This window comes from Cryptomeria japonica, chromosome 5 (genome assembly GCF_030272615.1).
Source record: "Cryptomeria japonica chromosome 5, Sugi_1.0, whole genome shotgun sequence".
Taxonomy (NCBI): domain Eukaryota; kingdom Viridiplantae; phylum Streptophyta; class Pinopsida; order Cupressales; family Cupressaceae; genus Cryptomeria; species Cryptomeria japonica.
Window position 1 is genome coordinate 522,096,139 of NC_081409.1, and position 27,967 is coordinate 522,124,105.

The following is a 27,967-nucleotide window of genomic DNA, read 5'->3' on the forward strand; positions in this document are numbered from 1 at the left end:
AGACCAAATGGCAATTGGATGATAAATTATGTTAACTGGGGTAACATGAACTGACAAAGACCCTATGACAACCGGTTTAGTCCATTTGAGATGGAAAAGGTAAGAATTTCATTTGCACCATCTGTAACAATTTTGGTCATGTGGCTATGAATTACAAAAGAAGAACTGGGAGAGGTAATGCAGGACCTTGGAGATCATCTGGAATGTTCTGCTATCATTTTCATAAACTGGGACACATGGCAAAATTCTGTAGATCTAGAAAGAGAAAACCGGTTAATCCTTCTAAAGATCAGAAAGGCAAGAAGAAGGTCAATATTGAAGAAACCAGAGAAGAAATGAATCAAATATGGAAGAAGAAGAGTGATGATTTACCTAGAGAAGAAACTATTCCTTCACCCAGTGTGGAGAATCCTTCACAGGTGAACTAAGCCTTTTCAATATGGATAAGGGGAGCATAATGGTAAATCCACTTACGAACCCCTTGAGATGAATGAGTGGTAAGAGAATTTGAATGCATGAAATTTTGATAACTTTTTGTCAATCTGTTATCAACTAGTTTTACATTTGTCAATGTTGTATGTATCATTAAGTGGTGTAATTAGGGTTTGTAACCCTAATGGGTGAGCATTTAATGTAGTAGGTAAAAAGGATAAAAATGAGTTTCACTTTGTTATTTTTACCCTAATGCATTTGAGAAAGAATTTTTGAGTGCTTGCAGAGCTAAGAAAGGATTGCTAGCTGATTTTAGTTGAAGTTGTACGGTGATTTGAGTGATCAAGCTGATTTGAAGGTTGGTGAAGATTGAACTAGTGTGCACTTGAGTATTCAACCGGTAAACGAGGCAGCACGCATAAAATAAGGTATTTCTTTGAAAAATCCTACTTTGAATCTAGTCTATCTGAAATGGAATCATCTTCTAAACCAGTAGACAAATTGATGGTCACATCTGAACCTATGGAAGTTGTAAAGGTGGAACGAATTGTGTCTTATAATGCTTTATCACAAATTCCTAGTGGTGTCGTAGTGAAAGGAGATTTGTCCAGCTACATTGATTGCAAGATTGAGGATTTAGGATCATTGTCGATATATTCTCAGTTGAAATCCCTTTGCAATGAAAATGAAAAGATTCAGCCATAATATATTAGGGTTTATGAGAAAGGTTTTCATAATGCAGCTTATTTTCTTGAATATTTTGAAGAGGAACATATCTAAATTATTTTGAGTCGTGTTCATGGGGTAAACTTGTATTTAGAAAGGACTCATACTATAACCAAGGAAGCCATTCAAGATGTAACTAGTTTTTACTCAACTGGTGAAGTACCTAAGCTAAGGTGAATTTCAAAAGAGAGTAAACACTCTAACCAAATCAACCTCTAATGGGCGTTCTTTTTCTGTCAATAACATCAAGGACCCAACGATTAAGTTGGCAACTATGGTTATAGGCTACCAGATATTCTATTCTAGTAGATTGAATAGTGTTCCATCTATTGCAGTGCATACTGCTTATAAGATGATAGCTAAAAATGCTAATTATGACCTATGTGAGGCCATAAGGAGCCAATTATTGTTGAATCTTCAGTCTATCAAGAAGGATAGCAGTCAAAAGTTTAAATTTGGTCAGTAGTTGACTAGATACTTATTCTTTCATCATACCATCATCATCATGAGGAATAAATGATGGTATATGCTCATCCTGCTACCTTGAAGGCGTGTTTCGAATTTTGGAGCCTAAATCCTTACCAATTTAAAGTTGTGGTCATATTTCCTAAATCAAGGCATTAAAGTCTAATAGGAAATATTTGAATTATTCTTTTAAAAATAATTCAAATATTTTAAATTGTTTTCAATATATTTCCCATTTTGATCTTTTTGAAGAGAAACAACAATCAAAAGCCCTTATTTAGGTTCAATTGGAATAATTGCAAGTGCTCTTTTGCTCAAAGCCCTTAATTGCTCAAAAAATTCAAAATTATACTGATAAACTACTGAGAAGGGGGGGGGGGTGAATTAGTAGATAGAAAAATTGATAAAACTTCACCAATCTCAAAATCAATCTATCAAAGTAAACTTAGAACTATCAATGCAATATCTCTGTCAAGATAAAAAGTGTCAAGCTAAACCGGATGACTGTTACAACAGATAACAGTAATCAACTTGTAACTTACAAACATCCAAATACTTTTACTGATATAATTAAAACTTCATATTGCTACCGGTTATAATGACTTATCAAAGTGGAATAAGTAGTTAAGCAAATCAACCATAATAAAACATAACCACAAAAACATTCACCACTTGACACAATATTTTTGACGTGGAAACCCAAATGGGAAAAACCACAGTGAGATGAGACTCATAAGATAACTATCTGAACTCTTCTGAAGTTCACCCTATTAGGATCCAAGCCTATCAAAGATTTTACAAAAAGTCCCGTTAAGAACCGATCCTGTTAGAAACCACCCGACTAAGGGATTGACTGTAATGCCTTGTTAGAAGCAATACCCTGTGAGGAGTAACCTTTGTAAAGGATTTAGAATCCAAGCTAATGGACCACCTTGTTAGAGGATTTGAATAACACCAAGTTTGTTAGAAATTACCCGGTTAAGGGATTTAACTGCTGTAATTGTTAGAAAACAATATGAGTTTGTTGATCTATTTCAATAGCACTTCACTTGCTTGTTCAAATCCTTTTCATGCTCCTATCTGCCTTTACTCAAACTGCAGATACAACATCTGGTTCGGCAAACACACACTCAATTCAACTTTTCCAACACACTCAAACTAAAACAACTCATTGACCTTATAAACAAATCAATTAGGTTGGTAAGACAACAAAAACCTAATTCTCATAGAGATTACAAACAAGTCAGTTCAAGTATGACCGTTAGATTACATAACAATCTCTACACATCATTCAAGAAAGCCTTTACCGCTCCTTGATCACCGCTTCATCGAACTTCGTAACTCATCATGCGCTTTGCATTACATACAGTATACTTGGTCATTCCCAAGACAAAAAACTGTTACCTCAATGCACCAAAATCACTTTGAAACTCTCTTCATACAATATGCATACATGTCATAATCATTACCACTCATCATCAGATCATAAACCAATATAACCAATTTACCAAACTTAATTGGTTAGGGTTTATCAAAACAACATTTAGGGTTTACCGGTTCAACTCCCCAATACTTAGCAATACTGGTTCACTCCACAAACTAACCTACCGGTTATAGTTTCCTTTCACTAGCTCTTCCTATCGGTTACCAAACAATATTACAACAACATCATTATTGGCTAATTGACATCAATGACAATATAATAAATCATTAATGTAATCTTCATGCAAATGCCAACAATCTCCCCCTTTGGAATTGATGGCAATACAAATATCAATACCATTGATTTTTGTGATTGTGAATAGGAATCCTGGTTTATATTTTACCATGTACTCTCCTTGTCTTCAGCTTGTCTTCAGTTTGTCTTCAATTACTAGCTGGTTGTACATCTTGCCTTTGTCAATCATACAATTCTTCTCACAATGATTACATAGTTTTTCTCCCCCTTTGACAACAATGCCAAATAGAAAGTAAAACATGCAATGTAAAACTTCACTGTGCAGCATCAATAACCTACAACTTGATGCTCCCCCTGTGGAATAACTCCACTTCTACACCAATCTTGCTGTAAAATTATGCAAGTATCTCTGGGACTGATGTAATCTACATCATGCTCAATTTACCTCATGAAGGGGTACAACCCCTAGTTGACTTCTAAGATACTCAAAATTAGTCTTAGGCAGAGGTTTAGTAAAGATATCTAGAAGTTGCTCCTTGGTAGAAACATGCTCTAAGATCACATCTTTACTCTACACCTTTTTCCTCAAGAAATTATACTTCAATTCAATGTGCTTCGTTCGTGTGTGCAAGATAGGGTTCTTTGAAATATTTATGGCACTGGTATTGTCACATAAGATCTTTATAGGTTCTATAAACTTCATCTTAAAACCTTCCAAAATGTGCCTCATCCAGATAGCCTGGGTACAATTCATATAAGTTGCAACATACTCAGCTTCAGTAGTAGACTGTGAAATACAACTCTGTTTCTTGCTACTCCATGAAACAAGTCTTCCTCCTAGAAAGAATGCTCCACCGGTTGTGATTTTTCGGTCATCAACATTACCCACACAATTTGCATCTGTGTACACCTTCAAATCAAAGTTTCCTTCATATGGATACCATAATCCATAGTCAACACTACCTTTCAAATATCTGAAAATCCTCTTGGTTGCTATCAAATGTGTTTCCTTCGGATTCTTCTGAAATCTTGCAACTAGACCAACTGTATGAGCTATATCCGGTCTGTTGTGAACAACATAGTGCAATTTTCCAATCATTGACCTATACTCTTTCTCATCAACAAATGTGGCCTCATCTTCCTTAGATAGCTTACAACCTGTAACCATTGGTGTCCCAATTGGTTTATAGTCACTCATACCAAATGTCTTTAATACCCCCTTCACATACTTAGACTGTGTGATGAAAATACCACTCTTCATTTGTTGTATTTGCAAACCTATGAAATTTTTTATCTCTCCCACTAGAGACATTTCAAACTCACTTTTCATTTCATTTACAAACTCATTGCTCATGTCATCATTTCCTCCAAATATGATATCATCTACAAACACTTCACTAACCAGTATTTTATCTCCTTCAGATTTGAGATATATGTTGTTGTCTTCACTGGTTCTCTGAAATCCTATCTTCATCAGGTGTGAATGAAGCCTTTCATAACATGCTCTCGGTGCTTGCTTTAATCCATATAGTGCCTTGTGCAACTTACATACCATGTCCTTCTTGTTAGTTAAATCATAACCATCTGGCTGCTCAATGTATACTTCTTCTTCCAATATTCCATTCAAAAATGCAGATTTCACATCCATCTAATATACTTTGAATCCTTTATGAGCTGCAAAAGCCAGTAAAGTTCTAACACCTTCCAATTTGGCCACTGGTGCAAAATTATCACCATAATCTTCTCCTTATTCTTGTGCATAACCTTTGTAAACTAATCTAGCTTTGTTGTGAACTACAACACCATCTTCATTTAATTTGTTCCTAAAAACCCACTTAGTGCCTATCACATTTTTTATTTACCGGTAGGGGTACTAGAGTCCATGTGTTGTTCTTCTTAATCTGTTCAAGCTCCTCCTCCATAGCTTTAACCCAATGATCATCACCAAATGCTTCCTTAGCAGTTCTAGGCTCAATAGTGGAGATCATGCAAGAATTCTCTCCGATTCTTCTTCTGGTTAGCACTCCAGCATCCTTATCTCCAATAATCTGCTCAGGATTGTGATTGAGTCTCACATACCTCGGAATAACATGATCATTATCTTCAAGTTCATCTTCATTATCATCATCTTCTTATGAATCTACCTATTCCGGTTGAACTAGTACATTAGTATTCTCTTTACCAGTTTCAGGTTTCACAGGTTCTGGTTTCAAAAACAAAATGCAAGGGTCTCCATCCTTTTTCTCCACACTGGTTTCCCCTAAGACTTCAGGATACTCATCCACTCGAACATCATCATTCTCTATGATTCTCTGTGTCTGGTTGTTAAAACGCTTGTAGACCTTACTCTTGGTGGAATAACCAAGAAATATACCTTCATCACTTTTAGCCTCAAATTTGCTAATATAGTCACCTCTCTTAATAAAACATTTGCTACCAAATATCTTGAAATAACCAACATTAGGTGATCTACCATACCAATATTCATAAGGAGTCTTGTCCTTACCTCTTTTTACCAAAATCCCGTTCATTGTGTAGACAGTTGTGCTGACAACTTCTCTCCAAAAAGTTTTCGCTACACCTCCTTATATCAACATCGTCCGAGAAGCTTCAACAACTGGCCAGTTGTTTCTCTCTGCAATACCATTCTGTTGTGGTATCCTTGGTGCAGAAAGATATTGTTTGATACCATTTTCTTCACAATATCTAGTGAATTCCTCAAAAGTGAATTCTCCACCTTGATCTATCCTCAGACACTTTATCTTCTTTCCACTCTCCTTTTCAGATAAGGCCCTGAATGCCTTGAACTTACCAAATGCCTCTATTTTATCCTTCAAGAATGTGACCCACATCATCCTTGAGCAATCATTAGTGAAGATCATGAAATATCTATCACCTTGAATACTTTTAGTCCTTATTAGTCCACATAGGTCTATATGAATCAAATCTAATAGATGCTCTACTGAAAAAGACTTGCTCTTGAAAGTTGAGAATGCCATCTTTCCCAACTGACATTCCTTACAAAGAGCATTAACCGGTTTGTCCAATTGAGGCAAACCTCTCACTGTCTTTCACTTACTCACTTTAACAGTGTTTCCAAAATTCAAATGACAAAATCTCCTATGCCAAAGCCAACTTTCATCTACTTTAGAAATTAAACAGTTGCCAACTTTAGGATTCAGGTGAAACAAGTTACCTTTAGTCTGCTTTTCATTTGCAATCAGTTCACCTTTTCTCCCATAGATTTTGTACATGTCATTTTTAAACTCCAATGGATATCCTCTGTCATTGAGTTGGGCAACACTCAACAGATTGTTCTTAAGACCTTCAACCCAGTAGACATCATTTGCACTGCTCTTTCCATTAAGAGAAATAGTTCCCTTACCTTTAACCATGCAGGGTGAGTCATTACCAAATCTTACAACTCCGCCATCAAATTCCTTTAAAGAAAGAAATTTGCTCTGGTCACTGGTCATGTGATGTGAACAACCACTATCAATGATCTAGTCATCAGAATTATCCATTCATGAAACTAAAGCTTTCATTCTTCTTTAATAGCTACAAACACAATGTCTTCATTAGCATCACCATTAGATTCCTCATCAGTGATACCACCATCAATTGCAATAAAACAATCTCTCTTTCCTTTTCCCTTGTACTTCTTGAACTTGTCTCGCTTGTGCTCATTATCATCATTAGGACAGTTAGTAGCTATGTGTCGAATCTTGTTGCATGCAAAACATTTCAAAGGTAATTTACCTCTATATTTGTCGGTACCTCTGGGCAACCGCTTGGCCAACAAAGCTTCAAGCTCAACTAAACTATCTTCATCATCAACTTCTCTATTGGATCTAGATTCATAACTGTGATTGACATCTCTACTGTTTCTCATAGATGGGTTAGAAATAGAAGCTCTAAATGCTGATTTAGATTTCTAAATACTACCATCATAGCCATTTAATTCAAAAGAAGTAACCTTACCAATGATGGAGTCAAGGGTTATCTTGGTTTTGTCAATAGATTTCAACTCCTAAATGGCTGCAGCTCGGATAGCATAGACAAGTAGTAGGGTTCTCGATACCTTACTAACTACTATGGCATCATCCATTTTACCACCAACACTCTTAATCTCACCAACTATCTCTTTTATCCTCTGACCATACTATTGGATAGTCTCACCTTCAGTCATCTGCATGTCATCAAACTTCCCTCTTGGACTCTCATCCTTGGCAATCTTCACATGATCATCACCACAATAAATCTCTTCAAGTTTCTTCCATACCTCATGTGCAGTCTCCAGACCATAAACATCAACATATTCAACATTAGATAAAGAACTGATAATAGCCTCTAGTGCTTGATTCTTTTCTTGTTTCTCTTTCTTTTGATCATCAGTCATAATCCTAGTAGGTGAAACATATTGAGTATTAACATGTTCCCAGTATTGATTTCCAAGACTTTTGATATAATTTTCATTCTGGCACTCCATATCCTATAGTTTTCTTTATTAAACTTTGGACCTTCCTTCTTCATCATGATCTACAAGATCTTTACCTCAAGATGTTAGGCTTAGACCTTAGAGGACCTAAGAAGCTCTGATACCAATTGATGGTATGATGAAAGAACAAGGATCCGATCAACTACTATGAGGGGGGGGGGGTGAATCAATAGATAGAAAAACTAATAAAACTTCACCAATCTCAAAATCAATCTCTCAAAGTAAATTTAGAACTATCAATGCAATATCTTTGTCAAGATAAAAACTATCAAGCTAAACCGGTTGACGGTTACAACAGATAACATTAATCAACTTGTAACTTACAAACATCCAAATACTTTTACTAATATAAGTAAAACTTCATATTGCTGCCAGTTATAATGACTTATCAAGGTGGAATAAGTAGTTAAGCAAATCAACCATAATAAAACATAACCACAAAAACATTCACCACTTGACACAATATTTTTGACATGGAAACCCAAATGGGAAAAACCACAGTGAGATGAGACTCACAAGATAACTATCTGAACTCTTCTGAAGTTCATCCTATTAGGAGCCAAGCCTGTTAAAGATTTTACAAAATGTCCTATTAAGAACTGATCTTGTTAGGAACCACCCGGTTAAGGGATTGACTATAATGCCTTGTTAGAAGCAATACCCTGTGAGGAGTAACCTTTGTAAAGGATTTAGAATCCAAGCTAATGGACCACCTTGTTAGAGGATTTGAATAACACCAAGCTTGTTAGAGCTTACCCGGTTAGGGGATTTACTATTGTAATTGTTAGAAAACAATAGGAGTTTGCTGATCTATATGAATAGCACTTCACTTTCTTATTCAGATCATTTTCATGTTCATATCTGCCTTTACTCAAACTGCAGATACAACATTTGGTTCGGCAACCACACACTCAACTCAACTTTTCCAACACACTCAAACTAAAACAACTCATCGACCTTATAAACAAATCAATTAGGTTAGTAAAACAACATAAACCTAATTCTCATAGAGATTACAAACAAGTCGGTTCAAGTATGACCGTTGGATTACATAACAATCTCTACACATCATTAAAGAAAGCCTTGATCGCTCCTTGATCACCACTTCATCAAACTTAGTAACTCATCATGTGCTTTGCATTACATGCAGTATACTTTCTCATTCCCAAGACAAACAACCATTACCTCAACGCACCAAAATCACTTTGAAAATCTCTTCATACAATATGCATACGTGTCATAATCATTACTACTCATCATCAGATCATAAACCAATATAACCAATTCACCAAACTTAATCAGTTAGGGTTTATCAAAACAACAGGTAGGGTTTACCAGTTCAACTCCCCAATACTTAGCAATACCGGTTCACTCCACAAACTAACATATCGATTACAGTTTCCTTTCACTAGCTCTTCCTACCGGTTACAAAATAATATTACAACAATATCATTACTGGTTAATTGACATCAATGACAATATAACAAATCATTAATGCAATCTTCATGCAAATTCCAACATCCTAACCTATTATGCTCACTTGCTCACAAATCCTAATTTTCTAACCTCCCTTGCTCAAAAAGCTTAAGTTGAGAAATTCATAACTATTTTTCAAGAAACTTTCAAAATGCTAGAAAGACAGAATCTTCAAGAATGCTCAATATTTTTGCAGGTTATGTAGGAATGGATTTCTTGGAAGGGCTTTGGAAGATTTTTCATAGAAATGGAAGCTTTGGATCAGCTTGACAGAGTGCCACCGTAGACAAATCATCTGCGAACACACATCACAAAAATTCAAACAAATCCAATTTGTGGCAAATATTGCATTGTTAATGCAGTGATAGTGGGATATGAATGAGATAAATTTGTTGAAAATGTGAGAGAAACTTCAAATGGATATATTTTGCAGGTGTAAAATCTAATTCAACAATGTTTGCGAGCATCTTTAATCTTTTAAGAAAATGTAACCCGCAAGGTTAAAGCCAAATTCTACAACATTAACCATTGATCGAATGACTTAAAGAGACATCCATGTAATTTCTTTTTCCATAGGTGACATTAGCTCAATAAAAATTCTTTAGACACTCTCACACAAATGCATATGGACTGCTTGTTTCTATTGGAAGATGTGATTGCAAAATATGCATGGAATAAATTCCACAAGGAAGCTCTCAACACCTTTGAATTAATGAAGTACTTTTGAATGTATCTTAATACACAAAGATTTTCTTTTATGTTCTGGTTATGCACAGTCTTATGATAGAGAAAAAACAAGTTGCAAACTTTGGAACAAGGTATGGACATCCATTAAAGCATAGAGGAAAAAAAGAATCTTGTTAAGCGTTTTAGTTTTAACTACCATGGTGGATATGTATGCAAAGTCTAGAATCATACACAACGTGCCTCAGAGTGTTTCACAAAGTGTCTCAAATAAATGTCATCTAATGGAGCAAAACAATTGTATGATATACAGAGAATGCTTTGCTAAAATAACTTCAAAATTTACAAAGAAATGCATGGCAGTTCCACTTATAGTCTGGTGTGGTTGAAATGCATGCAAAATGTGGAGTCTTCGAAAATCTCTCTATTTTATATGACATGATGTGGGATGTGCATGCACACAAGTTGTTTGATGGAATGCTTAATGCAAAACGTGGGGGCATAGATGATACATGTTAACAGTTTGACAGAATGCATTTAAAAAAGATATCTCATGTAATGAGATGATTGAGGATGATGTCGTGCCGAAAAGGCTTTAGAAAATTTAAAATAAAATGCAATTACCTCGCAAACATGGAGGAGAAGACTAAGCATTCAAGCAAGCATCTGAGCTAGTTGGAAACTCACAGATTAAGTCAAGCATATTCCATAAGAGATATGGTTTGCCCGGTTCTAGTAGAGGCGTAGGCCACATAATAAGATCCATATGCAGATCCCGTAGGAGATCCATCACCAGATCCCCTTCACCCAATTCCTTAGCCCGTAGTAGATCCTTTAGTTGTAGCAGATTCAGTTACTTAACCTACATCTACCGGTTTGCCAATATTGTCATGTTTATCACCGCATGTGAACTGTTAGACAAAATGTTTGAATAGATGTCATCTCATGTGATGCAATGATTGAAGGATATGCACGCGTTGCTTTATTGAAAAATATTTTGAAGCTTTCAAATAGATACAAGTGGCAGCTATAAAACTGCATTGCAACCTCATTGTCATTTTTGTTGCCAATGCTAAAGCAGAAAAACTTCAAACAGAGTATGAGTAGCGACCAAAGAAAAAGAAATTTGCAGGTGAAAATTCAAATCATGCTTAATGATAATATAAATATGGAAGCCCTAAACATTGTATGGACATTCATCAAAATGATTGGATGTAAGATTTTATTCAATGAGATATGTGTTATGCTGGCAAACTGAAGTGAGTGTTGTAGTTAGTTACAAACATCATCAAAATAGGTCTGACTTGGTGATTATTCTCCAGTCATAATGAAGTATAAGTTTTATAGCCCCGATTACGCACCCATTTTCAAATGTACGCTTCCATACATTGGTGATACAAAATTGGGAAATGTGAATCTTCCGGATTTTTGGAAATCAATGAAAAAGAAAGATTAAAATTTGACAGCTCAAAGGTTGCTAGATAGTGGATTGGCACATGTGGTAGGGTACCCCACATTAGTTCAATGCCTAAAATTAGTTTTGTAATGCATGAAAGCATTTCATCTGAAGAAAAAGGAAATTAGGACAACAGAAGGTAATGTGGTGGCTAAACTTTATCCAATCTCTATTTCCATAGTATTCAGATTTCCTTTCAGAGACCAATTCACAGAGGTAGACAAAGAGTATGTAGATAGTTATTTTGTCAATAATGAAGCCCAGTGTTTGAATAATATAGCTAGAAAATGGTTGGAAAAACCAAGAAGAGGGAAAAAACAACTTCCTAAGATAATACATAGGTCTTTGTTGATGGAGGATATAGCAAACATGATTATTTTCTTGAACTGGGTCACAGGAAATAAGGATTCAAATGACTTGGAGGGGTGGATGCTTTTGTTCATCAATATCATCTATGAAGGCATACAGTTTATTAATTGGGCTATGATTATTAGTAATAATCTTTGTGAGGAGCTGCTCAAATTGAGCAAGAATTATAATTTCTATATGACATCGTATCTCTTTTATGCCATTGTTGGGATGAAGAAATGGCCAGGGTTGAATGTTGAAGGCATTTATGATGATGCAACTTAGATTTATAATTATCATCCATAGCTGCAGTTGGAGGAAAGCTATCATCACTTCAGGTGGGTTAATGATGCCTTTACTATGTTGACAATAAGAAAACTATAGGGTAATATTGGACTCAGAATATCTCTAGAAGCAACAACATTGGTACAAAAGTATGGTAGTTACTTCATACAATTTTTGAAGTTCACATACATCCGAATAGGAGGTTACGATGGTTGTTGTCTCATGTTGCCGAGGTTTGTTGAAGATAAGTTGATCCTCATTGAGGTGTGTAGACAAATTGCACAGGTCAATAAAATTTGCCGGAATAAAAGAAAAAACATTATCTCTGTTCCCATTGGAGTCGGTTATTACAATTGTGAGAGAAACTTAGATGCTCAAAGTATCAAGAGGTCCATAGAAAAAATTCACTTGTACCCTTATGATATGAGGTTTCCTTTTGATAGGAAAGGGTATGTTGCAGGAGAGTTGGATCTTGGTGCCGGATTTGAGCATTTTCCTAATATAGAAGATTTCTGGCAAGACTATGAAGATGATTTTAAGGTACGAAAAAGGGATTGGATGAGGTTTTCTATCAAGAAGATAGTTGATTACAAAATTGAAATAAATGTGAATGACATTAAGGATGATGAATCTGATTTGATCGATGCTTTTTTATTTTGAGAGGATTCAACTTCTTCCTCTTCCACCCATTAATTGGTCACTTTCAAATATAAGAAGTGTTGGTATTATGGATGTGTTGTATTGGATTTGTCATTGATGTCAACACTTATCTTTTGGAGATCTTTGGTTATGTTGAACTGGCACATTATGTTCACCAGCAAGTTCAGTGACTTATGTACAGTCACCGATATATTGTTTACCGACAGGTTATATTGTTCACCGACACTAAAGATGACTTGTTATCATCTAGAGATCACTTGGTTATGTTGAAGACATGGTTTGGACACTTGGTTTTAGTATTTTGGTTATTGGTCTAATCAGGTTGAAATATTTGTTGTTACCGACAAATTGGTCTAGCTTATGGACCAGCATGCATTATCTATTCCAGATCAACTCGACACGTTATGGAGATGATTTAATTTATTGGATATTGTTGTAAATGTATTGAGCCGACATGATGCATCGCATCTTGACTTATTTGTAATTGGTTTAATTGTAATATTCTTGGTAAGCCGACCTACACATTTGGTCTTAGGCTTTGGTATATATGTAAGATCTCATTTGTGAGATGATGTAAGAGACATAAGGAAGCTAATGGTATATGGTATAAGGTTTTGTAACATGGTATGTGCGAATATTGAAGATCATATGAGTAGACCATATAGAAGGTTCAAGGAAGATTTGAAGGTGATTATCAGAGCTTAACCGGTATCGAATCTAGCATTGGAGATGCTACTTTGAGTAGTACATTATCATTGGATTTAACCATCCAATTGTAGTCAGTGTGACTCCTATTTTGTGATTGAGCAGTGAGCTCTAGGCGATTGGTCTTTCTACATGTGTAGACCCCATTTGTATACACATACTATCTGGAGTAGTATCATCTGGTTGTGGGTAAGGTTTCCCACCAAGGTTTTTCCCCTTACAAGGTTTCCACGTACAAATATCTGTGTTATGTGTTGTGGATGTTGTTTCTCTTTTTGCTTTATGCATTGAGTTTCACCGATATTAATATTAACTACTAATTTGTCAACTGACATTAAGTTTGGTTTACTGGTATTAAGTATCAAGTTTTAATAAGTTATATTTGGGTTGAAATTAATAAACAATTGATTCACCCCCCCCCTCTCAGTTGCTTCCAGGTCCTAACAATTGGTATTAGAGCCAAGTCCTCTTTTTGGAGAAGTTTAACAGCTTTAGGAGATTCTATGTCAACAAACTTTTTCAAGAAGGACAGTCTGAAACTTGATGAAACTAATTATGGTATATGGAAGATCAGAATGGAGACACATCTAAATTGCATTGGAAGAGACATATGGGATGTTACAAAGAATGGCTATGTTGGTCCTACACCGAATCAACCTAATCCACCAACATTGGGTAAAGATCAAGAGAATGATTGCAAAGCAAGAGAAGCACTCTTGAGCACCTTGTCAGATCAACAAATCATGGGATTATCAAACCGATCTACTGCTAAAGCTATTTGGGATAAATTGGAGACACTGAATGAAGGAGATACAACTATCAAAATTGCAAAATTGGAATGCTTCCAGGTCAAGTATGAAAATCTGAAAATGGAAGAAGATGAAAGATTTTTTGCTTTTATGGAAAGGGTTAATGAAATTGTTTTGGGAACACAATGTTGTGGAGGATCCTTGAGTGAAGATGAAATTGTTTCTAAAGTTTTAAGAGCATTTCCACCGGCATAAAAGATGAAAGTAATTGCTATTAATGAGTTGAGAACAATGCCTAATACATTAGTATCTAGAGATACTTGGTTGGAAAGCTTTCAGCATTTGAGCTTGAGGAATTTGGTCCTGTTGCTACAATTAAGACATATTTAGCCTTCAAAGCATCATCATCTGCAACATCATCATCAACATCTGACAAATCTTATTGGAAAGCACTTTATGCAAGATAACTTGAAGATATCAGAAAGGAAAATGAAGAATTGGAAGAACTTGAAGCACTATTTGCAAGGAAAATGCCTAAAGGTCCTATTGGAAGTAAGTATGAAGGTAAAGCACCATTTAAATGTTTTAGCTATAATAAAGTTGGTCATATGGCATCTAAATGTCTTGATAGACATGCAAGATTGAGAGAAGAAGCTAAAAGGACATATAAACCTAACCTTGAATATCAGAGATGCAGATTTAAGAAGAATAGAGACAAATCATGTTACTATGCTAATGAAGGAGTTACTGATGATTCTGATGAAGAACTGACAAACAATCAATGGGATTTTGTTGCAATAAAAGAAGATCAACCGACACCTACTGTTCCATCGGTAGAGTAGGCCCTGGCAGCTAAAATTGAAGAAAAAGATGAATGGATTATAGATTCTGGATGTTCACATCATATGACTGGTGAAAAGGAAAAGGCACAATATCTTTTGATGGTAAGCACAATACTGACAACATTTATTATGTTGAAGGTTTGAAGCATAATATTTTGAGTGTTGGTCAATTAGTTGAAAAGGGATTTTAGTTACAGTTCAAGAATGGTAAATGGAAAATCGTGAATAGAACTAGTTTGGAGATTGCAACTGGTAATCAGACTAGAGGTAATATCTTTCATTCGAATAACAATGAAAAGACATGCTTGATTGCACATATTGATGAAAGTTGGTTATGGCATAAAAGACTTTGTCATGTGAATTTTGATTGCATTATAAAGATCAGTTCATCTAAGGTAGTAAGGGATTTACCTAAGATTGTGAAACCTCATAATCCGGTATGTAAGGAATGTCAAATGGGAAAGCAAGTTAGAACAACTTTTAAGAATTTTTATGTGAAATCCAATAATGTTCTTGATTTAATCCATACCGACTTGTGTGGACCAACAAGAACAAGAAGTCTACAGGGAGATAGATATTTAATGCTAATCATTGATTATTATTCTAGAATGTGTTGGGTTACTTTTCTTAGGGAGAAATCATAAGCTTTTGGGAAATTCAAAATATTCAAGGCAATGGTAGAGAATGAAACTGGTAAGAAAATTAAATGTTTAAGATTAGATCAAGGAGGAGAATTTACATCTATCTAGGGAGTTTAATACATTTTGTGAAGTGAATGGAATTAGAAGACAACTATTAGCAACCTGGCCACCTCAGCAAAATGGAGTTGTGGAAAGGAAAAATAGAACTATTCTGGATGCAACCAGAAGCATGATATTAGAAGCAAACCTACCTCATGTGTACTGGAGAGAAACATTGAATTCAATGATTTACACTTTTAATAGAGTTCACATCAAAGGTGAAACCGGTAAGACCCCTTATGAACTATGGTTTGGTAATACTCCTACTTTTAAATACTTCAGAATATTTGGAAGCAAATGTTACATTAGGAGAGATGAGTATATTGGTAAATTTGATCCTAGAAGCGATGAAAGAATATTTCTTGGTTATTCATCTAAGAGCAAGGCATATAGATATTTTAATAAAAGATTGTAGAAAATCATTTAGAGTGTAAATGTGAAGATAGATGAACAATTTAGAGGAAATTCAAGGTCTATGGATTTTGAACCGGCAGTTGAGATGATCATAAATGAACCTATACAGAGTGCACTAGTATAGAATGTGGATCCAGTCACACTAGCATCATCAGAGAATTCCATAGTGATTGAAGAACATCAACAAGTGAACACACCTAGGTATGTAAGACTGAATCACTCTGAAAGTCAGATAATTCAGAATAAGTATCAAGGTGTTATGACAAGAGGAAGACTGGAAAATGAAGAGGTATGTTTAATTTCTCAAATTGAACCATCTGTTATTGAGGCATGTGAAGACAAACATTGGATTAAAGCTATGGAAGATGAATTAGAACAAACTGAAAAGAACAATACATGGACATTGGTTCCCTGGCCTAAAGACAAAAATGTAATTGGAACTAAATGGGTATTCAGAAATAAACTTAATGAAGATGGTAAGGTAATCAGAAATAAAGAAAGATTAGTGTGTAAAGGATATTCACATAAAGAGGGAATTGATTACAATGAAACCTTTGCACCAGTAGCTAGAATTGAGGCAGTCAGATTATTTCTTGCATTTGCAGCTCACAAAAACTATAAAGTATATCAAATAGATGTAAAATGTGCATTTTTTAATGGTGATCTTGAAGAGGAAGTTTATATTTAACAACCTGATGTATTTTCATTGACAAATGATAAAGATATGGTTTGCATATTAAGGAAAGCTTTGTATGGATTGAAGCAAGCTCCTAGAGCTTGGTATGCTAGATTGGACAAATACCTTTTGAAGCTTGGTTACACTAAAGGTAATGCTGATAGCAACTTATATTTCAAAGTGACTAATGATGACATCTTGGTTATTGAATTTTTTGTTGATGATATCATTTTTGGAGGAGAAGATGGATTATGTAAAGACTTTGCTAATAAGATGCAGGAAGAATTTGAAATGTCTATGATTGGGGAGATAAAATTATTTATAGGATTGAAGATTTCACAGACTGATAAAGGTATATTTATATGTCAAACAAAGTACTTTAAGGAACTACTGAAGAAATTTGGTATGGAAAACTCTAAACTAGTAAGTATTCCTATGACTACAACTGATAAATTAACATTGAAGGATGATTCAACTCTTCTTAATCCGACAAGATACAAATATATGATTGGAGGTTTACTGTATTTGACACAAACAAGACCTGATATAATGAATGTAGTATGTATTGTTTCAAGATTTCAGAGTGATCCTAGAGAAAATCATGAATCAGCAGTGAAAATGATTTTCCGGTATCTACTAGGCACAACAAATCTTGGTTTATGGTATCCTAAAGATGAAAATTTTGATTTATGTGCATACATTGATGAAAATTGGGTAGATGTAGATGACAGAAAGAGCACCATCGGTGGGGCATTCTTTCTTGGTAGCAGATTGATTTCATGGTTGAGCAAGAAATAGAGCTGTACATCATTATCAATAACAAAATCAGAATATGTTGCAGCAACAACTAATTGTACTTAGGTATTATGGATTAAGAAAATGTTGAAGGACACAAAGGTAAAATGCAAAGAACCTATAATCATTTATTGTGATAATTCAGCAGCAATTGATATATGTAAGAATCCGTTATTTCACTCTAAGACTAAACATGTTTATATCAAATATAATTTTTTGAAAGAGAATATTGAAGCAAAATAAGTGAGATTGGTTTATGTGAATACTAAAGTAACAGATAGAGGTTCTTTCATCCTATATCAAATCCATTGTGGATTCTTTAGATACACAGTTGGAGTTAGCATCAACTTTGACATTAATGCACGCTGAAGGAATTATTGAAAAGAAGGTGATTGAAGATATACATAAATGCAGGAGACATAGTAAAATGTTAGAGGAATGGATTAATCAAATGAATTTAGAGACATTAGACTTCATTGAAAAATCTAAGGATGTTCAGATGAAACTTGATGTACAGGAACAAGAAATTGCTACAGAATTGAACAATGCCAAAGAACAAGAAATGTCTTGGCAAGATACTTTGAAATAATTCCAAAGAATAGCTAAAATAGATATGGATGTACTCATTGTTGAGAAAGTCTTCTCTCATAAAGAAGAAAATCAATCAAGTAAATGGTGCAAGAGTATAAGTTGGAAATTGAAGAATATCAAGCAATGCCTGGGTGAGTATCAAAAACTCTTGGTAACTTGTGAACAAAAAAAAATGAAGGTAATAGAGAACACAATGAACATTATTGGTTATATATCAATAAAGGAGCAAATTCAGCAAATGGATAGTCAAGTTCTCTTAAGAAAGTTTTATGATAGAATCAATACTGAATTAGCAGATGTGCAGGTTTCAGATGCAAATAGAATGAAGAGTCTTAGTGTTATTTCAGTTTCCTTAGATTCTTGTGACATGCCTTCATATTATCATAATTTGATTAACATTGAGGATGGCCAAGTTACTACCGAATTGAAGATGAATAATGTGATCATTCTCAGATACAAGTTCATGGTAGATGCTCTGAAAGCATACAGGTTGTTCAAGACTAAAACATCAGTTCAGTAGGATCAAGTAATCAGCTGGCATGCTTCTCCATGATATTGAGAATTAATATCATGCTTTTATCTTTGTATATTCTCTTTTGTTGTGTTTTGATTAGTTAGTCTCAAGTATTGTTTTCAATCTTATTGTATAAATTGAGATTTTCTATCTCTTGGAGTCAAAGGTTAGAAAGTTGACATTTTCTACGCATAAATGTTTAAGTTATTAACTCATTGTAATTTACTCACAAAAGAGTTGGTAATTAACTTAGGATTGAAGTTGGTTATGAGGTAATCATTCATGAGAGGTTATAAGTACTAGAAAGATAGATTGTAGGACTTTTTTGGACTTTGTGAGTTTTGGGACAACTAAAATTTGGTTTGTATAACTCCATGTTTTGAATGCAAATCAAATTGGAAGTGTTTCCATGATTGTTAATTATTCATTTTCTCAATGTTATATAACTATCATGTGATATTGAAATAACAAGCTTGCAAATTACTTTCCTAGTTTCATGAAGACAATGGTGATATGACACTATATACTTCTTTGGTATCTTTGGATTATATAGGTGTCATGCAAACTTTAATGCTTCATTTCACTACCTTCTTATGCATGGTCTAGAGTTGATAGTGATAAGGTTAGAAATCAATGAAATATGAATAACAAACATATGTTTGTTATGTAGATTTCTTCTAATTTCATTTATAGTTATTTTCCCCTTTTCCTTTCAAGTTAATTATATTAAAAAATACAAATACCCCTATCATATGAGGGAGGTTCCCCTCTCAAATGCAGAGGAAGATTGTATTCGAAGAACGATCTATCCAGCTATTGGAAACCTTTTTGTCACTCTTCCATTGGGCACATAATAGAACATTTCAAAGTAATGAATTTGTTTATTAACAGATTTTTTGCGATGTTGTTGGGGATCGAAACAAGAAGACGAATGCCTTAATATTTTCTTTCCTTTGCTCACCATAAAGAAAGATGGTTCTTCTGCATGAAAATGTGCTTCCTGTGTTGCAACTGAATCTTTATTGGGTTCATGCTGAACAAGAAAATATAATTTCTTAGTTGGATACTTTAACCTGGAGAAATAGAAGAAGTCGGGCTGAATACCAAAGAGTGAGCTTAATTCTAGAAGAAGAACAGAGACAAGCTAGAAATCCGATGGTGGTGTTTGAAAGAGCAGTTGAAATATTTCCTCTTGTATTCTTAGCAATAAATCCAAATGTTCAACCCAACCAACATCAAATTCAAAGACAACCCAGAAGATAAGATATTGTGTTTTGTGACTAGTTATGGTCTTGACTCGTCATAATCCACCTGTCTTGTAGCCAAATATTTACCAGGTTCAAGCCGAACAAGAAGACGTGATGTCATAGTTCAATAGGCTTGCTTGGAAAGGTTGTAAAAGTGATCAAGAATATCAAAAGGTACATCAAGTGTTGGTTGAAGAAGAAAAGTTTGTTGAGCTTCTTAGGAGGGTACGTCTTGGGCAAGAGTTGATCATCATTGAAAGAATTGATGTAATTCCAAGGCGCAATAGGCAAAACATTCAACACATTCAAGATCAACAGAAGCAAGATAATCAATAAGCATGCTGGCAAGCAAGAGATATACTAGAGGTGATAAAAGTAAGGGTATCATTGATCCCGATTTTGCTGAACTAGACAAGATCAACTTTTACACACCTTTCACAACTCATAAATAAGAAAGTTGAGTTCACTAGTAGACCTTCTTTTCCAAAGAAAGAAAGTACATATTCCCCATCTTTTCAATCTTTAACCTTACTTCCTCCTCCTGTTATTAACTTTGTACAACCAATCATGCGACAAAATCCTCCACCATTCCCATGGGGCACAACCATAGTTCCTTTAGCTTTGGGAAATCAGTTGCATGACTTGCCAACGAGTTCAAGGAAGCATCTTCCTAAGTTTTTAGGAGATAAAAAGGTTTCCATAGAAGATCATATCAGTGCTTTCTTTATTGCATGTGCGGTCCTCGGGGTTCAGTACGAGGATGTTTCTGTTTGACTTTTTGTTGAAACTCTAATTGATTTCATAGCTGAATGGTTTAACCAACTCCTAGTTGGATCCATTAATAATTGGGTGACTCTGATACATAAATTTGAAGATAGGTTCAAGACTGTTGATGATGGGCACTTGCTTCTTGCCCAATTGACTCAGATGAAAAAATAAGTGCATGAACCTATGAGAGAATTTGTGGCATGATTTAATAAACTTTTCAATAGACTTGTAGTTGATAAGAGGCCTACAAAGGAAAACCAAAAGTATTTCTTCATTAATGCACAACCTCCTAACATAAGTTTTCAAATAAGGTGAGGATGTATTGTTGATCTTGTAGCAATGCAAAGGTTAGCTATTGAAGTTGAAGATGACTTATTGAGCACAAGAAAATGGAATAAAGAATTGCAAAAAGGAAAAATGCAACAAGTCAACCCTGTAACCATAGACCCAATGGTTCAAAAGTTAGCTAATGATTTTCTCCAGTTGAAGAAGCAATTGCCACAACCTAGGAGGAAATATATTCCTTACTAACAAAATTGGCAACCAAAGCTTCTTGCTCCAACACCGAGGTTGGTTATTGAACATCCATCCACAAGTAATCGTCAAACTATCACAATGTGTGATTTTCATCTCACAACAAACCATGATAGAGCTTCATGCCCCGAGATGACTAGGTTTACACAAATGAATCAGACCAGTAAAAAGATTGAAGAATATATTGAAGATGAAATTGATCAGTAGTTTGGTCCATCTACAATTAACTTTTTAGAATATGATTTTGGTGAGGAAGATGAGAAAGACAGTGATACAAATAATCATTCTTGTAATGTCTTCACAAATAATTTGGGCCAGAAGCTAGAGGAAAAAGATAAACCTTCTACAAAAGATAAAGAAGTGGAGGATATTCCTAAATGAATCCTATCGAGGAAGCAAAGCAAAGAAGAAACATGATCATCAAGAAAAGTTGAAAAAGTTGTTGATCACGGGGAACCTTCTCTTGAAGATTATTTTGATTTTATAAACATTATAAAAAGACCAAGGTGCAAATTTCTGATTTTAAGTATCTCATGAAGAACCCGCAATAGTTGGACAAATTGGTGCATTGTATGAAAAAGGATCTCAAGCAACCTCATTCAGATGTACACTAAGAATCGGGTGAGAACTTTGATGATGATGATCAAGAGGGGTCTATTGCAAAGGAATCATCCCTTGTTGCCACCTCCTTTTTTGATAAGCCAGATCCTTTCTATATATTTTGGTATATAGGCAGTTATAAGTTAAGTAATTGTATCATTGATTCTGGTGCATCTGACAATGTAATTCCTTCCAAAGTTGCTCATGAATTAGGCTTGTCTTTGAGAAAACCAACTGGTAAAGTGTTTTCAATGGAGTCTAAACAAGTTCCCCTTGTTGGACAAATTAAAGATGCTCAAGTTGTTTTAGTTTCTCACCCTCAAAAGAAGTTGAAACTTAATATTTTGGTTGCTGATATCCCAAGAAGTTATGGTATGCTCTTAAGTCGTAGTTTTTGCAAAGACCCGGGTGGTGAAATTTAGTTGGATTGGTCACATGCCTTGATACCTCTTGGAAACAAGAAAGTCATATTAGATCCTGAGCCTGAGGAAAAGTATATAGTTCTCAAGTCTGATGATCCAAGGGCAGAGATATTGTATGTTGAAACTGGTCCTGGTACTTATATGTTATCATCAAAAGAAGAGAATATTCCTGAAATCCTTGTTCCTGATATATCTTTGGAACTTTGGAAAATGCAATTTGACAGAAGTTCTACATCTTCCGGTTCAGACATGGGAGTAGTGTTGCTTTCCCCTCTAGATGAAAAGTTTCCTAAAGCTTACAAGATCGTATTTGATACTACAAATAATACTGTAAAGTATGAGGCTCTTCTCTTAGGGCTGGACTTTGCTAAGGAGAAAGGGATCAAAACTTTGTAAGTCATGGGAGATCCTAAATTGATTGTTAATCAAGTGAAGAATAGATACCAGAGCAAGAACAAGAGGCTAAGGTCATGTCATGCCCAAAATTTTAGGGCAAGAACGGGATAATTTTTTTTTTTTTAAATCACAACTTAAAACATCAACTTGACAAATATAAAATTCTATAACTTGTTTTTGTCTTAACTACATGTGAGTTAACTCTAACCACTAACTCAAGTAAGCAAACTATTATTTAAATTTAAATGCGGAATACTACATGAGTTAAATTAATATCTCATCAAATTTAGTCAATAGAATAATTAAATCAAAAACTCTTAAAAATAATTGATGAAGATAAAATTAATCTCCAATAACCATTAATTGTATTTTTTCTTTTCTTTTTGGAACTAATTAAATTAGTCCTAGCTCTTAGTTCATAAAAGTCAACATTTTATTTAAACAATAATTAATTTAAGATTAAACTAAATCGACAAAAGGGTCAATTGAATTTGAAATGAAAATATGTTCATTAAGGTTTAATCCCATAAACCTATATCTAGGTGAGCTAAAATTAATTTCCCATAGTCAAAAGAGCTCACCCAATTTTATTAAAAATTATCAAAGGATTATACTTCTTAAGTAATTTTAATTCAAACATTTATGTTTCTTTTTAATAAACTCATATGTTTATAAGAACGTCACTAAAATGTAAAAAAAAACACCTAGTGAAAATATATTTTACCTTCAAATATATATATATAATATATATATATATATATATATATATATATATATACATTTATATATAAACTTAAATATATTTCACATTGAATAAATCAACCATGAAAACCCTAATTAAAAGAAATTCATTATAAAATGCCCCTTTCACTCATTTTTGAATATACTTCTTTATTTTATTATTTCCATTCTTTATTACATTGATCATAATATCCTAGCCCTAACCGGCTAGGGTTTTATTTTATTTCCTTTGGATTTTGCATAGGGCGAATTAACCACGCGGCGGCCATGGATCAGACTGGAAGAAGTGGAGGGCTGGTTAAATGGAGAGGGGCGGCGGGTTCTTCCGGACCACCACTGTGTGAACACACAGCAGCGACGGTGGCCGAGCACTACCCACTATGTGTTCACACAGTGGTGGCCAAGGCACCGCACCACTGTGTGCCACACAGTGGCAAACCTTGGCACTGACCACCGTGTGGGTACATAGTGGGGGTTCAGCCCCCGTCCCAAGACCCCTTCCACTTTGCAAATTTTTTTCTTTTTTTTTTAAATTTTTTTATTAAAATATATATAATATTTAATATATATATATATATGTAAATATATCTGTATATATATATATGTAAATATATATATGTATATATATATTTATACATTTTTGTATATATATGTAAATATATTTATATATATTTAAAAGTATATATATATATATATATTTATATATAACAAATATAATTTTAAAACTCAGTCAGATTCATTACTCTGCAAAAATACTAATATCGTATATTTTTTTTGTTTTAAAATTGATCTGAATAGTTTGATTTTCCATATTCTAAAGTTAATTAATGTGATATATATATTTTTTATATATATAAATTATCATAGATCATTGATATACTATATCTTTTAATTTATTTCATTTTATTAATTTCCCAACAGCTAAAGGAAATAATTAGGCTATCTAAATATGAATTTTCTTTTTGTAGAAATAAAGTAATTAACAGTATTAAATATACTTAGTACAACATCTTTAGAATTTATTTACTTCCATTAAATCTGAATAACTATAGTATTTATTCTGCATTAAACAAATGACAGAGTTTGATAATTCTATAGCAACTATTCAAATGACACAATTTAATAAAATTAACAACTAATTAAGCCTATACTTTATTAATTAAAACCTTAGAGATGGCTATAAAATTTTAGATTTTACTTTCTGCAAATAATTTAATTAACAGATTTAAATGCTAAGTTTTGCATTTCCATGTATAGATCTAAAATGTATTATTTCCAGCCTATCACTTGCATGCAAATCTAGTCCATTTCTTTTCTAATAAATTGTTTTAAATGCGTAAAGGAAATAAACAATTTTATTTCTTTTCAGAATATCCCATACACACAAACGTTATTTTTCAGTACCACAGGAAAACTTGAACTAGAAAATACTTATATTTTTTTTCTGCAATATAACATAAATGACTTTTACAAAACTTTAAAACTTATCTCCAAGATACTCTTGTCACTTTACAAAAAGGTCTCTCATTTCTAATAAATGAGGAAAATAATAAATACATTTTCAAATATTTTTCTGCAACAAGTAACTCCAGCCACATCTACATGTCCTGCTATTTTCTTCTAACAACCTGCAAATAAATCAAAGGTTGTGACCATGCAGAGCTCACCTCCTAGCCTAGGCTAACTAGTAGCCACCCCCGAGCTTGGAGAACCAAGCCCTAGATAGGTAACACACATGCAAACATAAATAAACAAGGGAAAACAACCACAATCACATTCCCAACCAAGGCTACACTGCATCACACATTGTGATGTCTTTTCAAGGGTGGTAGTGGACCAAGTACCCTGAGGAGACTGCAAGTATGGTAAAACATATAGGCACCTCATGGCAAACCAATTACATCAATTGTAACAACCCCACATTCCTTATGCCCCCCAAGGCATTCATGCCTTATTTCCCTCCTTATGACCCCCAATGCATAAACAAGCCATGCAACAAGGGTCACATAGAATCCCTTGTGATCACTCTCATAATGAGAGCCTCTCACTCGAGGGCTGTCACTTCTACCACCCACAAGACCCTCCTCTCTCCCAAGAGTAGGAGGTCTTGATTACTCCCAAAACACATACATGGCATAAGCATAAAACACCAAATAAATTTCCAAGAAATACATGCATGAAAAACAAGTCTTTTACACAAGCATTTCTTTCAAAACAATATGCAACAAGAAAATATTATAAGAAAAATAAAAACCAACCTTAAACTGCCCAAAGGTATGCTAGTTTTGTTGAGGATGGGCAGCCCAATTCCACAGTTCTTCTCTTTCTACCCTTAGCCAAAATTCCCAATCCAAAATCTATCTTTTTCTTTACAAAATTCTTTTGTCTCCAAAAATGGAGAGTGGTTGATTACCCCCAAAATCTCTCATTCTTGCTTAAGAAGACACTAGTGAGAGTTCTCACAAGTTTCTAAAACTGAAAAGGAAAGGTAGGGTAAAATGGGAAAGGGATCTCACATCCAAAAAGGAAATTTTACAACCTAGATGATCCTTCTAAATTCAATTTTCGCACAACCTAGAAAAGTTACTTTTTAGGGTGTCTAAATGGTCACATGAGAGTTGGTACATGCCTAAAATTACTCCTAACCCTTAGGTATACCTTATGGGCTTTAGGAAACCCTATTAAACTACCCCTAGGTGTCCATTTAACCCTTTTTAAACCCCTCTGAAGTTAATTTTCGGGTCAAACCTAAGCTGACTACCCCAAAGATTCTCTACCTAAGGCAATTATGGAATCACATTAAATTAATTGAAAAAGCTACAGTTAAACAATTCCCTCCAAGAGACAAATTTAAAAACTCAAACATAAATCCACACGTGTCAAGTGACACAAAGAAAATACTTTTACAAAATTGCACATGAAATCTTGTCTCTTGTTGGATTTAAATAAATCAAATAAATAACATTTAACACACATGCATCATTTACTATTACGAATAAAATACGACACAAACGGGGTGTTGTCTCTCCAAATAGACAAACCCTGGTTTTACGAACGTACATAGGTCTAGGTTTGGTTCTCCATAATATTTCCATGGTCACATGGATATCCTTTCCTATGCCACTCAAATGCGCATTAGTATAATATTAAACACATGAATTAGAATACACATCAAACACTTTTCTTATAATTTACATTTGAACAATTCAATATATCTCATATCCAAATAAATCCACATAAGCAATTATCATAATTCTCATAATTTTGATCCATAAATAAAACATACATCCTAATTCTATCATCATAGTAAAGTCCTGCAAATCCAATAATGACATACATCATTTCCAATTTGTCCTATTCTAGAATCATATAGAGTTCTATATCATAAAGCATATAAATGAAGCATCAACATTCATCAATGTTATCCAAATCATGGAATCATATAAGTTCTAAATCCAGACATAGCTGACATATGTTAAATCAAGATTATCCAATCAATGGATCTTTTAGGATTTCAAATTCATAACACATCAAAATGTACACCACAAGGTGCAATAACTCTATAACTTGGTTAAATTACTTTTCTCACAAATCTATCTATCTAACACGGTCCATTCTATTGAATTATAAAGCATTTATTACTAGGGTCAAACATGGTCATTAAGTTAATCAAAGCTTGGTTTGGGGAAGGCCTTACATCCTCCTCCCCTAGAGTTCGACTTACTCCTGGAAGTCGCGTGAGTAGGATTTATGAAGTAGGGACATAATATTTCCCACAATTTCAATGAGTTACTCAAAATCTTAACTCGCCTACTAGAAGGATGAAATACCAAAATCAACTTATTATTGAAATTAACTTACTATCTTCACAAGGTTAAATTCTTATTATTTTTGTTACATTTCCCTTCGATCTCAGGTAGGTGTTTTCAAAGTTCTACTTTTCAACAACTTACATTAATGCGCCATCCAAATCATATCATTAACACACCTCAACTCCCAAAATCAAGGTTACACATGTTAGTTTGCTTATAATTTCCTAGGAGTCATACTTATTAAGGGTTCGTGTAAACATGTTTATCCCACCGCAATTGTCATCCATGCTTGCCACTAAAGAGAATTGACATCACAGTTTATTCTTAATGAATCTACTTATTTTACATCTAGGAACCTCATTAGGGTGTTAATAAAATATTTGTTAAACCGTCTTAGGTGCATAATTTCTTCCAACTTCCTTAGGTAACAAGGCATGATTAAATTTAGGTTCTTCAAATCCGCCCCTATATAGGGTAGTTTTCTACCAATAGGGATTACAATGTTTATATTTCTAGGCACCATGGTTTAAGTATCATAGGGTACATTATTCGCAATTTCCAACATTAAGGTACATAACAATCCCATTCTAAGGGAGTGATGGAAATTATTAATACTTATTTTAGATATCATCCACGCAATTATCTCCATATACATGCCAAATTTACCAGTCGACAATCATTACTTTCACAACTCATTAGGTCTAGGTCACACT